The sequence below is a fragment of the Corvus moneduloides genome, chromosome 4 (assembly GCF_009650955.1).
Source record: "Corvus moneduloides isolate bCorMon1 chromosome 4, bCorMon1.pri, whole genome shotgun sequence".
NCBI lineage: Eukaryota > Metazoa > Chordata > Aves > Passeriformes > Corvidae > Corvus > Corvus moneduloides.
In genome coordinates this window covers 35778645-35795555 of record NC_045479.1, presented here as the reverse complement: position 1 = coordinate 35795555, position 16911 = coordinate 35778645, and the positions used below count along the sequence as shown (strand labels likewise).

The following is a 16911-nucleotide window of genomic DNA, read 5'->3' as shown; positions in this document are numbered from 1 at the left end:
TCCAGAACTGGGAAAAAGAAGTACCAACCAAGCTAATACTTAACACTTCCAGCCCAGCTGGACTTCACGTCCGGCTCAAGAGACAGTTCCATTCACTGAACATCATGGGAGTATTGAAGGAAATGAAGAGAACAAGTGAAGAGTAGTTTAACACACTGGCTGAGTTAAATAAGGCTGAAGTTAGAAAAAAACATTTTTTTTAAGGTTAGATACCAGGTCTAACATCTTTCTCTAAGAAAAAAGCTGGTTTTTTCCTCTTTGGTCTCTAAACCTCCTTTTGAAAATTCACCATTCTGTAGAATAATGTTGTAGAAGGCTTTCTCTCTCTTTGCCCCCTGCCCATCCCCAAACCCTTCCCCACCCCACCCCCCACTCCACATTTGGTTAAAAATATGTGTTCTGTTGAAGTGTGTTTGGGTCCGTGTCTATGACTTTTTTCTCCTTTCCATATTTGAACATGCAAGTTAAGTAAAATATATAGTTAATTATTTGGTGTCTCAAGAAAATCCTATTATGGTGTCTGTTTGTATAAAAATTGTAAATTATGAATCTGTGGCAATACCAAGGCATTTTCCTTCGTTAATTTTTAAACATAAACCCACAGTATTGGTTAGAAGGTTACTTGCAATATGTTATCCTGCAGTGGTAACTGCATTGAAGACTTGGGCAGTATAATGTCAAAGGAGTTATGTGAGTAAATGTAAACAGAAATTAGCTTGGGATTGATTTAGCAAAAATTATTTTTGCTATGTACTGACTTAAATCCTTCTAGCAGTGCAAAGGCTGGATGTAGGATGGTGAGAAGTGAAAAAACTGCTGATCCATGTATTACAGAGCAGTGCGACATTAGAAGTTAAGAGACTTAATATCAGACTTTGAACAAAGCTGACAACATTTTGCTCCGTTTATTGGGCACTCCTGCTCTCTTCTGTATTCAGATTCCTGGGGAAAAAAGAAATGAAATGTTGTGAGCTGTTTGACTTGTCAAAAGAATCGTAACAAATGAAAACCTACAACTCTGATTTAGCAATTTGCTGTGGTGATCTTAGGTTATCATTGATTATGGGCTCTGAAACCAAGGAAAATGAACAGCTCCAAAATGATCCAAACAGTTAATCAGTGCAGTGCTTTCACTTTCACCTCATATTTTCTTTTAAACTCTACGTCGTGTGTGCCATATGTGATAATGAAGCTGGGAGGGAGAACTGTATGAGAGCATCCTTATAATGAGTGTCTCAAAGTATGGACAGTCCCCAGCCAGCAGACAGATGAGGCTGGGCTGTCAGTCAGGACACAGTTTTAAGGTAGAGAAAGGATAATTTTGGACAAGATGGAGAACAAAATCACTCGGGCACAGGTCAGATGCCTTTTCCTTCTTCCCCTAGAAATAATACACGATTTCAGTTTCTGGGCACACTTTATGGTCTCATCCCTCTCCTTCTCTCACGCTTGAACTGACTTCTCCCACACAGCCTTCTATGCCATTTCAATAGGGGAAGCTGCACAAAAGAAATAATCTTACCCTGCCATGAACTTAAACAACTGTGGAGGAAACATCTAGTCAGTCTGTGCATCACTGTAGATGGATGAATTTTAGCAGAGGTCTGTCTTCACAAGTACTGTAGGCCTTTGGTCTCCGTTATTGACCAAGGTAGTCAGCAAAAATCTAAAGGTAATTCTTTTGGACGGCTTCTGGTCATGGTTATGTTGGATAGATCCGTTAAGCTGGATAGATTTGTGGCTATTGAAGTTGTGGAAGATGCCTGGCCCTTCTTGACTTCACATACATCGTTCTAATAATGTATACTTATTCCTATAAATAGCTGGGAAAATACAGCTACCAAACTCAGTGCTTTGAGATGTATCTAGTTTTGATTGTCCAGTGTAAGACATTTTAATTCAACTTGCTGTCCAGATAAGGGAACTGTGCTCAGTAGTTGCTGGGGCAACAAAAAAATGCATTGGAAGCACCATCAAAGAAAAAGAAGGGCTCACTGGGCATTAAAGTTGAATTTCAAGCTAACTGCTGGTAATTTTGTTTTCAAATGATATCTTTTTGGTGATTTGGAGCTAATAAATTTCTCTTCTCCCCCTTCTTGCTATTTTATCATTTCAAACCTGAAATGTGAAGTATGTTTGTTAGGAAACCAGTGTAGTCATTGCTTTGAAAGGATGATGCTGAAAGTGTAGCTGCTTATAAACTATTTGTGTGTTGCTTTGCCCAGAATTTGAACAAGCTAGCCACTGAAGCAGAAAAAGCACAGCCAGTGTTGTCAAATATTATTGGTGCAATGTGCCTTTATATGTGCCTGGCTGAGCATAATCAAATGGCATTTGACGGGGTTCTTTCCCAAGGCCATAACTTGCCGCATGCAGCAGACTCTCTGTTAAGTAGTTTTTATATTTTGTTTTTATATACTCACATACATGCATGTGTTTGTAATCTATCATGGTGATTTGCATGAATTTGTAAAATATTCCTCCACCTACCCTACTTAATTTTTTCATTTTATATCAATAAGCCACTTGGAAAAAATCATTCACAAAATAGTATTCTTGAGTTAAATAAGTCTCAATGCATCTAACTATGATATACAGCAGTCACAAATATGTTTTCTGAAGTAGTAAAAAAGGCCTAAAACTAGTGATTTCGCAGCTGTTAAATTATACAAGTGTGGATTTTTTTTTTTTTTTTCAATTATTTGTTGGATGAAAGCTTTCAGACCTCTAAGTTTTTCAATTGGTTTGTTTTTTATGGGGGTTTTTGGGTTTTTGATGAAGCACTGAACTCTTTCTGTTAGGTATAATTATGAGGAAATATAAACAGCATTTGCTGTTCCTGCCCTCAATGCAAATCCAGCTCTGTTACGTAACATGTTGTACACAGAAATCATGAGGAAATGCCACAGTGTAGCTAAGCAGCATTATTTTTGAACAAGTTGATGCTTTAACAGCATTTTTTAATATTTTTATTGCTTTCCTTCCTTGTCAGGATTCTTCTTTTGAATATTCCTTTTGGAATTCAAAAATACAGGATTTCAGGGGATTAGCAACTTAGATGCTTTAGATATGCAAATTTAAAATGAAATAAATGTTTGCTTCTCATATTTTACTTACTGCACAAGTCTCCTAAACCAATGAATGATGTAAAGACTAGATGTCAGCACTGAGAACAAACATCTGGTATATAAGACAGAATCACCATGTATTTCTATTGTAGCTGAATTTCAATTAGCCTGGACTAATAGTGGCATCTTTTCTGCATGCAGGTTTTATTTTTGTGTTCACTTTAGATGGAGACAAAAAACACCTGCCAATCCATACTGAAATGTTTGTGTTTCATTGATTGCTGCCTGCAGGAACTATCCCAGTAATGACTGTGTAACAACTTGGGGGTGAAAATGATATCTCTGTCTAGTCTTGTGGGGGATAACTCCCTACAGAGAAGGACAAAGTGGTCAAAGCCTCGCTGCTGCTTTGCCCTAGACTTGTCTTTTCAGTAAGATTTTGTTCACCATACCTCCTGCTTGCTCTTAGCAAACATGGGGTTTTTTTAGCCCTGGCTTATGAAATTACAGTTTTATTAAATCCTCTGCATTATGTTGTTAACTTGGTAAGAAAAACCTCTTTATAAAAACCTCTTTATAAAACCTCTTTAAAAACTTCTATATCAGATAATAACCTAAACTATTTTGTGTTAATTCTTCCCAAATCAAATTCCAAGGAAGGATATATCGTAATCAATTTTTTTACAAGCTAGAAATTAAGTTTAGTGAGGACATCTTTTCAGACTATTTCGGATTAATCACCTTGTCACCTGTTAGCTCAACTGAATTACAAGTTGGTAATCGTAAGTGTGCCATTACTGTGTAATATGTTGCAAATTTAATGATGTCTATTTTCAAGTAGTTTCAAGAACACCACTGCTGCTTGAGTTTTCTTCTTAATTTAGTCAAAATAATTTGTTGTTTCAGTGTTCCTTATCTTCCCTTGAAGTGTAGAAGAGGGAGAGAGGAGAGAAGACTAGGGGAAAGGGGGAAAGTATATGGCAGACAAACTCTTCATGAGCTGTTGTCAAATGTACCAAATAAACCAACTGGATTAGAAGCAAGAGAAGAAACCTGCAATCTTTTCCAGTTATAACAATATTGTAACATTAGTCCTAGCATTAGTTAAAAATATTTCAGGCACAAACTTAGTTTACTTTTGAAAGCATTTTATATCCTGGTAAGTATTGAAATAAAAATAATTATTCTCTAGTTTGAGCTTACTGTGGTTCAATATTGTTCAAAGGGAGCACATACAAACCCTGCCACTACTCAAGTTTTATATACAGTGTATGTCTAAAGAAGAGGAAATGCATTATCCATTCCAGAAGATACCAGGGTTTCCAGGTGATCTTTATTTTAAGGAATACGGCTGTTTTCAACTCTTATTTTAACAGAAAATCAGGCTTTCTAAATATATCCTCTTAAACAAAGTTACTCTGCCTTTCCAGGGGATACATGTTTTATTTTCATAATTTAAACTTTCTAACTTCTAAAACTGACTGGCTCACATTAAATTCAAGCTTCAAAATGGTACTTATTTTATTTGGACCTTGAAAATAAAAAATAAGTTTCCACTGGACATATTCTGTTACTGTTTTTGGAAGTGTCCACTTACACATGAGAATTGACACAGTTTTTATAAGTTGCCACTGTGTCCATAATTCCTATGAAACTGTATTTTCAAGAAAGTATGGCATTATTTTATTCATTTTAAATTTTTCTCCCTACTTCATTTCTCCTTTAATCTGCCTACCTTCAAACCATTATGGCTGTGTCTTTAAGATAGGATTTTCATTTCCTTTTTTTCCTAATTACTTCAGGGTCAGGCATTCTTAGTGAGATGTTCAGAAAATGCTGTGATGTGTCATATATTACTTCTGAGGGTTTAAAGGAGCTTGACTGTCAGTGTACACTGAACATTGTTCTGTGATAAATAGCAATTCTTTTACATGGGCTAAGTGGTGGTAACAGTCCTCAGTTGATGCCATGGATGTAGCACATTTGTTATCATCCAGGTGGGGAACTATACCTTGTCAGTGGTGGCTTCTTAAAGATTTTGTAATTCTGTTAAGTTCTTCTGTTCTTTCCTAAGCTAATATGCATTTTCCATAGATGGATCCGATTTAAGAAAAATAAGACATTTCATGAGCTCAGAACTGACGACTTTCCTGATAAAATTTCAGAGTGTGTGAGCAGCACACTAAACAAGATATTCTGGAGAACAAATTTGAATTGGTCTACTATATTAGTATTGATTTTTTTGTCCTTTCAAGCTTCCCTGAATAAATGTGGAAGTAACTGCATGAAGCACAAACCAGAAGCCACTGTCAGTGTAAGTGCACTACTTAGCAGTGGTCTGCTTATGTTTAGCACTTGTTTGATATCCAGACAGCAATAAATTAAATGAGGATAAGCATTCAGTCCAGCACAAAGCACAGTCTTCAGCAAAAGCCATTTATTTCAGGCTATCAGATATGACCAGAGTATTGAAAATTGCTTGCTTTAACAGTATAAACATTTTTTCTTTAATTTCATGAAAACAGTTCACCTTAGATGACATGTAATGGAAAATTTTCTGCAACCTCTTTCAAATATTGCCTCCCATCCAAATCCTTGTGCATTAACTGAAAATTGAAAGTTTGCCAAAAACCCTTAACATCATTGCAAATGTGCTATTTTGAGACTTAAAGAAAATCTACGGAGGTAATGATTTTTTTTAATTCTCTAGGAAAAAAAGAGTAAATGTGTGATTTTCAAATCTGGAAAATATTTGTAGTCTTGCCCTTGTAAATCCATGGAAATCTTAATTAATCACTCACCCAATACTTAATTTTTTTTGAATATAGATGTTATAATTAATATAGTAAGTAATATTTGTGTCTGAACAAAAGGTTTGGAATTACTCATTTTTTTCTAAACTAATTTCATTCATCAAATTTGCTATGATTCTAGAATACCCTTTATGAAATATCTTACAGACGTAAACCAGAAGTGTAGAAACACATTAAAGAGGAATTAACTTTTGCATTTGTCTTCTCTAGTGATTAACAGATGATTCCATCACTCATATTTTTGAGTTCCTAATCCTCTTCATGAGTTTTGGAATTGTGTTGGGTGTCTACTGGTGCCAAGGAAATACCTCTGTTACCGGAAATTGTTCTGGACTAAGTGGTTTCAGAATCCACTTGTTCTGGAAGTAAATCTAGTTTGTTACCTGCCTCACAATCAATGCTGCATCCAGTAATGGACTAAAAAAGGGGAACCAGGATAAACAACCGTAAGAAGAGGTGGCAAGAGAAAGGATTAAAGGCAGTCAGATTTTCTAGCGCTTAACCTTTTTAATTTGGAAATACTTCTTACTGTACCATGTACTTCTTGTGTGAGGATTAGGCTTAGAAGTTTCTCAGGGAAAAAACTAAAAGCCTAAAGAGAAAATAGCCCCACAGAATATTGAAATTTTACTGTATGGACAGTAGGTGGATTTGTAAAGAGACTAAGAGCAAGTTGACTCATAAAATCCTCTATCAATTAATCATTTAAAGCTATTTAAATCCTGAAACATGTATAAGCGCTAAATTGCAGCATCTTACCCAAATCATTAATTTAGCAACTTTGCTTAGGTTAAGCCTGGTTTTGATGAACTGATATAATATTTCAGCACATATATTTATAGCCATATTGCTCAGGCATCCCATTCGAATTAAAAATGATTTTTGTTTTCCAGACTTAAAAATCAAGTACTAATGGAACTGTCCATAAAGTTACTATAGAAATACTAGATAGTCACGAATAAAGGATTTGGGGGACTCATATTAAAGAATGAGACACTCTTCAGTTGAGTTGAACTATAGGAAATTGCTTTGATTTAAATTTTCTTTTACTTGTATTTTCTCGTGTATTGTGTACCATAAAATACCACTTAAAATAAACTGTAATTAAACAGTAAGATAGTGACTAAAGTAGTTTGAAACATTTCTGATGGAAGAAAACAATCTAGCATTTAACATGAAGCAAATACAAAGTTGGCAGAAAATTGTCTGAAAGAATCCATGGCCATTTTAAGCATGTGATGACATTCACCCTTATTACTTATGTAAATTATATTCTGTTCCACAATAAGAGATAGGGGAAGATTTAAGGCTGCAACTTTTGGTAGTTAAAAGAAGATTGTTAGTTCAAGTCCAAAAGTTGGTCTGCCCTGTATTTTTTCAGGAAGTTCAGATGAAATTGTGCTATACCACAACTACAATTCTGAAGAGAACCGAGTCTGTGAAAGCCACATAAGGCTGCTTCTCTTTTGCTCCTTGTTCAAGGGCAAAAGTTGGACTGTTCATCACTTTCTGCTGTTAGACTTGAACAAAATACTACATATGGTGGAGAAGGTGCTTTCTAATAAATTGCTGTTACCCGCAGTACGTCAGCAGTCTTCTGTAACTGATATCGAGAGTGCTCTGTGTGTATCTTTCACACTGTAAAATCCGTTTGGAGCGGAGATCTTTCTCTGTTTGTCCTTGTGCTTTCCTTTTTAAGTGAGGAACAGGTGAGTGTGATGCTCAGCTCTCATTAAACATGATGCTCCTTTATTTACTTCGAACCCCCACTACTAAAAGGTTGAAGTCACGCGCAGCAAGCTAGTTTTTGAAGTTTGCGCTTTGGTGTGTTGATAACTAAATAACACATCACCTGTTGGGAGACTTTGATTGCCTGTCAAGGCCAGTCAGGAGTCACTGGCAGAGAAAACACTTATTCCAGCAAAGTATTCCTACTGTAGATATGGTCAAGTAATCACAAAGACCCTCTGAGATGAGAAGAGCCTCCATGCAGGGTACTGTATTTCTTAGCAGGCGTGGAGAGAGTGCTTTTGCTATGACTCTTCTACCATTCTGGGACTGCCTTACTCAAAGGATAAAAGTGGACTTCATCTTATTCTTGGTCTTACTCATTTGATGGCAGGGTAAAAAATGCATTTTTAAATCATGTCTGCCAATAAAATAATGGTGATACTTTAAAGAATGATCAGAAAAAGGAAGTAAACATCTTGTCTTCGTTGTAAGCAAAGCAAAATGGTCATGAACAGAGTGAATGTAGAAGGAAGTCACTGCTGACAGTTTTCTTCAATAAGCATTGAAAAAAAGGTAGGTCACCTTTGAGTGGAGAATATTTGCATTTTGGAGCTCCAACCAAGGCTCCAGACTGGAGGCTTCACATTTATTCCTCCAAGGTCGCAGGAATACAGAATTCTTTTCTTTCTAACCTATGAACAGGTAAGTTTTCTTCTGAATGAAAATTAGTTCTCTGTGATCTTTGTTCTTTACTGAAATTTAGAGTAAAAGTGAATTAGGTTTCTTATGATGATACTGTACTTTCTTTTTGTTCTGAGCCTGCCATAAAACCAGCATTCTGCTTTCATCAGAAATTCAGCAGTTGGGCTGAATTTTAGTTCAGTTACTGCTTAATGAAATTTGGTTACAATTGTATAGGAAGCAAAGCACTCGTAAAGGATCAAGTGGCAACTTGTTCAAACACTATAGAAACTTGAAACAAAAAATGCTGTCCCTGTCTGAAATAATTTCATGGTGAAGTGCATGTTCCAGACAAACGCTGTATTAAGTCTTTCAGGAAAGTATAGGGAGACAGTGAAGTGACCTCCATGATGGTTCCCAGATCACAGGTAGCATCATGAAAGGGAGGATGTGTTCACTTCTGCCACAGCGTTGCTGCAGCACTTTGTAAAATCATGGGCAGAAAAATCAGACATCATTATGGATCAATCCTGGCTTGCTGGCAATTTTGGCAGCCCACACTCTGCTGCTAGTGTGGATTTGTAATGTCATGATCTAGACACGAATAAATACCAAATAGCAGAATTTGGGTGCTTTTTTGCCAATGTCTTCATTATTTTATTGTTACTTTACACCACAGATAATCAATCAAAGATTAGTTACAGTTTTTTCTACAGGATTGCTGCAGTGCAGAAAAGTTACATATGATTACTGAAATCTACCTTTTGTATTAAAAAAGGAGCAAGTACGAGAAAGCTCCCATTGCCTTCAGCAATTATTTGTTTGAACCGTCCAGCCGAAAAATTGCCCAGAGACTTAATGGATGTATTTGCAGATTATGGCAGCCTAAACGTGAAGGTGTGAGGTGGAATGTCTTAGACTTTGTCACTATTCCAGTGCCTCTTTGCTGCTGAAGACAGTTTCTTTCCTTGGTGCGAAGATAGATGATGTGGAAAAATTTATAAAGTATTCTCTATGATAGTGTGACTTCTCATTAAGGGGCAGTGGTGGTAGCAAACCATTTTTGAGTGCATAAACTCTACACTGCACTCTACACTGTTAGAATGCGAAAAAGGAAGAATATGTGTGGATTCCAGTGGATTCCAAAAATTTTTTTCCAGCTAGCCATTTTTCTCTGGCTTCTGTATTAGTTTCAGAACTATTTGCATGTCATCTTCTCTGCTTGGTTTAATAAAAATTAAATGTAAGCACAAACTTTAAATTACTTTTGTGGTAGTAGTAAAATCTGGTTTGCTCAAAAAGTAAATTACCATATAAAAAAGGGAAATAGAATTGGGAAAAATGTAAATGGGAGACAAAAAACTTGGACTACAAGAAAGATATTGTGAAAAACGAATGCTTTGCATTTGGGTCAGCCTATTTTAACTTAAACCTTGTGTCAAAATTCAACCAGTTTTCAGCCACTGTAGTGAAATTTTGAAGTTGACTGTTTTGAACTAGAGAAACATTTTTGGTTACATGAATTGACAAAACATTTGTGAAAAACAGTACAGAGAGACTTAGAATAACAGACTGTCCCTTATTCCAAATCTGTTACGTAATTTAGTACATAACATGGCTGATGACACCTGAAATTATCTATTATCTCTAGAGCAATTTCACTATAAACAGCATTAATACTTCTGGTTGTCGTAGCAATATACTTCATTTTTGCACTTCAGGTTCAGCTGTCAATGTGAAAATAGTTCATTTTTTTGTTCCCTGCTATCTATCATCATGTATGTCAATCAAGCAGGTGATGAACATGTGCCTGTTAGGGGTTATATTTAAGATCATCAACTCATTTCATGTAGGCTTCTAAACAGATGGTTTCTCTTGGTCCCCAGAAAGCTAATGTGGATTTGAACTGCTGATATGAGTGTGAAAGAATCTGTTTATATCCACCAATCTCCTCATTCTAAGTTCCATTTATTAAAATTTTAAAGGCACAGATTTTATTCTGTATGAGCAAAGCATATGAAAAATCACTGCACTGGATTAGTAAGTAATTAGTGAAATTTCCTTCAATTAAAACCCAACACACAAGCCTGCAGCCTTGCATATTGAGTGCATTCTTTAAAGCAAAGTAGGCACCAGTATAACTTAAGACAGAGCTGTGATATGAAATTCTACAGCATATATTGCTCTGATAATTTTTGAAAATGTTTTCCTTTTTACACCTTTCTTTTTCTGATGGTTCTTTTTAAGGCTTTTTAGGTTATGTTTTTCACTAGGTTTTGTTCAGTTTCTCAATCATTTAGAAAATAAGGAAATAGCTTTACATTCAGAACAGAAATATACTGCCTAAATTATTTCTAGTAATGAAAATGAAATATGAGAGTTATCTCATGGATTTTGCTGAGGATGAAAAACCTCCTTTTTCCATTATGAATATTCTTGCTATCCAATGACAGATTTAAGGTACACACTGTGGACCACATTTTTTTGCCTCTCTCTCCACGAGTGATGTAATACACTTGAATCTTACTTCTACTGTTTGACTTGTTATAAACCTCTCAATATTTGGGTTGAGAAGGTTTTTAAAGCCTCACCTTATGGAATTAAACTGCTTACATGATAGTCAATTCTGCCTTGAATGTAATTTTCTAGTTTTTTGCGGGGGGGAAAAAAGGAAGCAGAAATTTTAGTCTGTCATAATCCTAGTATTGAGAAAATTATCACATAGTTACCCTTATAAAAAACAAATCAGTATGACACGATCAGTCTCATGATTTGAGATCTGTACCTTCTGAATACGTGGTGATAACAGCACAGGGTAGTTTTCCTTAACAAGTATTTCATCATTCTCAATTTAAGCAGAAGTAAGGAGAGCACTCAAACTACTTGTGTTAAAGCATGTCCTCGCATAAGAGGCTTCTGCAGTCAAAGTGTTTCTATTGTGTATTGTTTATTTTAATAGTTAAACCAGCTGCTGAAAGCAAATACAACCATAATGTGTATTCATCATAGTAGTGCTTCCGTCCAAGGAATAGCAATCAGATACAATACTTTTATCACAGTGAGTAAGCCATTTCTACTTGTGGAGGATTATACATATCTATAAGGAAGGATTCAGCACCTGAACCATTTTTTTTGTTCACTTGGTTGTTAACTTAATTAATTATTATCAGTGCTGGGATGAAAATAGCCAGACCTTGGTTACTGCGAGATGATAGAATGTAAAGCTCTTACCAGGAAGCTTCTTCATACTATGCTACTGTAGGCTGACCTATGATACCTCACATTTTACAGCTACAAGGATCTCTTTAATTTTCCTGTCACAAGCTCTAATTATAAACTTTCTTTCCTTAGGTAGAGTCTCAGTTTCTAACTAGAAAAAAAAAAGATTTCATTGAAATCCTGGAACAGTCAGAATTATTATTCTCTTATTACTTTTCCTTTTTTTTCCTTTTGCCAGAATGCAGGAATATACGAAAATGAAAACTTACGGGATCAAAAGTCTTTAAAAAGTTCATGCCTGTCTTTGTTCCATTTGGGTTGAGTAGAAAACCGTAGTTTACTCCATACTAAAACTCATTGTACAGAAGCAACAGGGTAGGACTTCATGAGAGTTCGCAGTTGTGGACTTTAACAAAGCCAGCTGTTTTTCAGTACATGATATATACATACATGACTTACTCATCCATAGTTTCTTTCATGGTCGGTGAAGTAGGCACTTCAATAGTATGTCTGCTTTTGATACCTACTTTAAGAAGAGAAGGCTGTGCTCTGAAACTCAGGAGTTTCATCCAGTACAGTCAATACCAACTCTGTAGTCCATTGACTCGCGTTCAAAATTAAGAAAGGTGAATTGTTGACTCTTCTGTTGTATATTTAAGTCCTTTTGACTTCTGAAAATAGTAATTTATTCATTGTAAGGCTTTGTAAGAATAGGATTTAGCTTACTTGCCCTCATCCATTACAAAATTCTGTGGCTATTGCAGCCACTGACAGTTCAGAATGTGGGATATAGTTCTTGTGTTCATGTATTTTGCTGTATATCCACAGACCTAACTCACTTCTAGCCAAGCTTACTTGTCTTGGCGCTGCTTCAGTAGCATAAGCATACTGTGTCCAGCATTGATTTGCTTTTAAAGTTTTGCTTCTGTCTAGGAGTGGATATGGTTTAGAAATGGGCAAGTATCCGGAAGATTATAATGAAATAAATTCCTTAGCATTCCTAATTCCTTAGCATATTCAGATCATATTTCTGCTTTTCATCTTCAGCAAAGATGAGAAAAAGTTATTTTCTCTCTCTTTCTCTCTTTCTCTCCCTCTCTTTCTCTCCCTCTCTTTCTCTCCCTCTCTTTCTCTCCCTCTCTTTCTCTCCATCTCTTTCTCTCCCTCTCTTTCCTCTCTTTCCTCTAAAACATTGATTCTCCTTAGTCACCCCCAGAAAACATGTTTCTACTGGTGATCACCTCCTTTCTTCCACATCTTGCTCCACTCATTTTTTTCATTTTCCTTTCCCAGAAGAATTCTACAACTAAAGGGCTTCAGATATTCAATTGTTATTTTTGACATGCCCAAGTAAATTTGACCTTACAGGCTAGACCTAACTATCCAGCTTTTCCTGTTAGTTGTGCCAAGGTTCACATTAGTGAAAGACTATTTTTGTCTCAGGATGGAAAGAAACAGGAGCTTCTGCTTCCTTAGTTAACTTTAAATTTAAATGATGACATGTTAGTTGCTCATGCCTTCTGAATGTCAGTCTAGCTAGTATCACTTGTCAGAATGATAAGTAAAAGAATATGCTGCTGCCTCCTGAGTAATTTGAGTACCTGCGGTGACCTCCAAACGTAACATTACGGCTTGTCTTTGGTTTAAATTTCTCTGTATGTCATTGTTAAACACACTTGATTCTTCAGGATACTACAAGAAGCAGCATGAAGGTACTGCTTGTGTCAATAACTGTAGAGTACTGACAATTGTAGTTGAGGGTGTGTTTAAGCTATCTTTTTATGAAATGTGTTCTCTTTGGTAAGCTAGTTCATTCCCATAAAAGACATGAACTACTAGACTTGAGAGTCTTTCCATTAATGAGTTTTCTGGGCTGTGCAGAATAGCTATTAAGATGAAAAAACTGTGACTTGTTAGGGTTAAATTAGATTTGTTACTACTCAAAACTGAACTCCCTTGTGGTAGCTGGAGCGAGCTTCTAAAGCAGATAAAGAAAACAGAGCATTGCACACAGCAATTTTTCATTGTTATTACAGGTGACGTATCTAAACTGGCAGTATGCAGGCATGGGAAGGGCATATAAATTAGAAAAAAAGAATTTATTCAGACTTTTTCAAAAGCATCAACAGAAGTAAGAAGAAGAATGAACTGCAGTGGGATGTGTGAATGAACATCTTCATCATCTTTATCTAGCTATCTTTCAATGCCAAAAAATAAAAAAAACAACGTACTGGAGAGAAAAGTCTTTTTTGCACCTTTGTTCTGCAGTAATTCAAAAACCAAATATGACGTTCATGGAAAATCTGTACAAACTTGTAGTTCCTAATATCATGTGCATATTACAGTCATTTTTCATTTTGAAAAGAATTAAATTACTAACAACCATTTCAAGGAAAACATTTGTCATGGTGGACTGGATCTTTCTGTTCCAGGGATATTCTAAAAAGCTGTGAATTTCCTGTCACCTTAAGTTTCAGTAATACTAGATTAGAAGTTGTTGGGTGCTAAGAACTACTGCTTTTTGCTATTGCATGGTAGATTCACTTGATACCTTTAGGGATGTTTGACTGCCATGGTAGAGGAGTCCCACCAAAACTGGGCAATGGTGAATATATGTACCCTCGCTTTCTTTAAACTACCTAATTGTAACTGAAATAAGGCTTCTGTAGTACAAACACCTTGTGATATAAATGTGTCATTAGAGCACAAATAGGTTTGTAAAAAGTTAGTCAATGGCTTTTTCATTATTTTTCTTCATTGAAAATGAAGAAAAGGATATTTCCTCCCCTTAATGTTAACTTTGTATTAGATCAGGGACACAATCATTATGCAGTGTACTGGTACAGTAGTCACATTGTCAAAGACCCTTCTGTCCTGACACTTCTATGTCTTGCAAGAGGTTATAACCCTGTCATATAAGGGAGGGAGGTTTACCCTATTCTTAGTATATATGGAGGAAATTTCCCTCAGCTTGCTAGTTAGCCCACTGCTCATACCTGGACAGGTTTTACTTTCCAGTGTATCAGACCTAGACAACAAAGAAATTGTGTCCAAGAAAGTAGGAAAGTTCCCCCACTGCAAGCGTGAAAAAGGAGATATTTTGTCACAAGTTGAAGCCATTTCCTTGCTTTCTGCAGTGTTGTTCTTTCCTCCTTTTTTCAAATGCAAGTATTTTTCCAAACCAAAGGGGAACTACCTTTGTTTACTGTCATGGTAGAACTTAAAAATCGTAGTTTGGATTGTAACTGCTCCTGATGAGAGACAGGATATAAACTAGTCCAAGTGAACCTGAAAGTTTCACAATAAAGCAGTAGGGTGAGAGGCACGAGGCCTGGCCTCAGGTAGCCTGCCCTCCACAGTGTCCCAGGGCAGCCCCAGTCTGCTGGCCACCACTCTCCCTGCCGGGGGCACTCCTGGACCCGGCACACAGGTTGAGGGCAGTTCTGCAGGTAGGGCATTGAGTGGAAAGTAAGGAATGTATTTATTGAATGTACTGATTACGGCCTTTGCCAGAAAAATCAAAGTTGAAAATGGGGATGAAATGGTTCAAAAGTGGTTTTTTGCCACTTCAGAGCCTAATGACAGTGGAAGAGGTCTCAGCAACTAAATTTACTGGACAAATTCCTTAAACTTATATCTCAGAAGCTCAAAAGATAGTACAGCCTCAAAGAATAATTAGGCAAAGTTTCTGTGAAGACCTACAGCTTGGAATCAACATGATGGTTAAGTCTTGTTCTAACTTTTTCTATTAATACAGCTTCTTTTAAAAATTATTCAATCAATCCATTTAATTCTGTATTTGTATCATCAAATTATACTCCTTGTATTCTTATGTTGTTTCTTCAGTGCAAATGTAAAATAGCCTGATAAAATTAAATAATATCACACTGCTAAGCAGCTACTGCTTCCTAAGAAAAATGAAATAAAAAGAACTGGCAATTTCAGAGGTTTTGCTGAAGAACTTTTAAACTTGCACTAATATAAGTTGCTTTTTTTCCTGCCAGATACTTGCAGTATAGTGTTAGAGTGGCTGTTTATATATAAAAAATATTTTTGCCCATTTTTTTTGGAAAAGAACCATGATTCCTTTCCTGTTGAATGGCACTGAAATGATATGTTGCACAATTAAAAATACTTGCAAAGGCTTGAAAGCTACAGTCTAGCATGTAAAGGTCAAATTCTAAAGTTGTTCCTTCACTTTCCTTAGATAAACTTCCTGCATCTTTACTGCAGTTTCCACTTTGAACTTCCTGATTTAAAGCACATGCAGAACAAAATTATTAGAACAGATAACTGTCTGCCAAATCTGTATCTTTGCATGTGGTTGTCAGTGCCTAACATTAAGTGTTGTGTGTAAATAATGTGAGCATACTGTTTTGATGTGTGACTCTGTGTTATGTGTTCTTGATTTACCTTGCCTGGATGCAATGTCAACTCACCTCAAAAATTCTAACCCAATATAAATAAGTTCTTTTACAGGTGGTATTAATTACTGCTGTGTATTTCTGAGAGATCTGATACTTACCTTGTCAGTGCAACGTTACAAGAATATTCTGCCCCTTCTCCAACAGCTTCACTTTCTAAAACATTTATGCACCTTTGCAATGCTGTGAAATGTGTTTTTAGCCATTGTGTTTCTGTAGATTAGATTGTTGCACCACACCACACTTCTGGAACATGGAAGAGATCAGACATCAGGGCTGGCTTGACATATTTTAATATGTGAAGCGTGAAGGTGAAAACTGCAGTCAGCAGTGCCAGTCAAATGGATTAATGCTGTTGCTGAAACTGGAAAAAAAAATTAATAGGGCAGGGTAAACTGATCATTTGCAGTATATTCTTTTAAATGATTGAACTCTTTCTTCTTAATTTTAATAATAGGAGAAATAAGGACTGGGATTCATTTTGTTCAGTTGTAGATACCTATTAGTCAGGTGTGTAAGCTTACAGTACAGATGTGAGCTGGTTTTACAGCCAGCAGATCGGCAATTAATCTTATTTTAATTCAACCTCTATTATAGGATAGGATGACTCATCTTCTGAGGGAGCTGTTTCTTGCTGTTGGCTGTGAAGGAACATAGTGTCTGTCAGTTAAATCAGGGCGGATGAACCTACCATGCAGCTTGCTGTGTACATCTCTTGGAAATAAAAGCCATATCTGAAACTCAAAAGTGCTTAAGGGATATGCACAAGTAGTTCACAGAAGTGGAAACAGGAAATCATTTGGTGGAGTGTATGTGCATTGGTAGTGAATCGAAACTGCTTAATGTTTATAGTTACAGATTTGATTTTTATCGTTATCTGGTTTTCCCCAATAAACAGTGTATGTTAGGTTTTTTTATCAGGAGGAAGGGAAGATACTTGTCTTCAGTTAAGCAGATGATTCAGTGAATGGGTCA

General features: G+C 36.2%; 1 protein-coding gene across 6 annotated transcripts in view; it reads left to right on the top strand.

The window, feature by feature from the left end:
• Positions 1 to 16911, top strand: part of SYT1 (synaptotagmin 1) — a 338128-nt gene that overhangs the window by 143635 nt on the left and 177582 nt on the right. The window lies entirely within an intron of this gene.